The sequence below is a fragment of the Aptenodytes forsteri genome, unplaced genomic scaffold (genome assembly GCF_000699145.1).
Source record: "Aptenodytes forsteri isolate BGI_AS27 unplaced genomic scaffold, ASM69914v1 Scaffold231, whole genome shotgun sequence".
NCBI lineage: Eukaryota > Metazoa > Chordata > Aves > Sphenisciformes > Spheniscidae > Aptenodytes > Aptenodytes forsteri.
Window position 1 is genome coordinate 1,021,701 of NW_008796046.1, and position 275 is coordinate 1,021,975.

At 40.0% G+C, this 275-nt stretch overlaps 1 protein-coding gene across 1 annotated transcript in view; it reads left to right on the top strand.

Annotated features, from left to right (window-relative positions):
- The window catches only part of GDPD5 (glycerophosphodiester phosphodiesterase domain containing 5), a 124,089-nt gene that overhangs the window by 79,197 nt on the left and 44,617 nt on the right, over nucleotides 1-275 (top strand). The window lies entirely within an intron of this gene.

A 275-nucleotide genomic window follows, 5' to 3' on the forward strand; every position in this document is an offset into this window, starting at 1 on the left:
ATACTGTCCTGGTTTCGGCTGGGATAGAGTTAATTTTCTTTCTAGTAGCTGGTACAGTGCTGTGTTTTGGATTTGTGCTGAAAACAGTTGTTGATTCATTTTCTTTCCCTGTCCTTGATGCTATCTTTATATTGTATTTATTAGTCTATGAGAACACGGGACAGCTTTGGATCTATTGTTTAGGCAAACACCACCACATGTGGAGATACTTTTCCCTTGTTTGCAGGGAATATTTTTCTGAAAACTCAAGTTCTGGTCCTGTATGATGCCCCCCC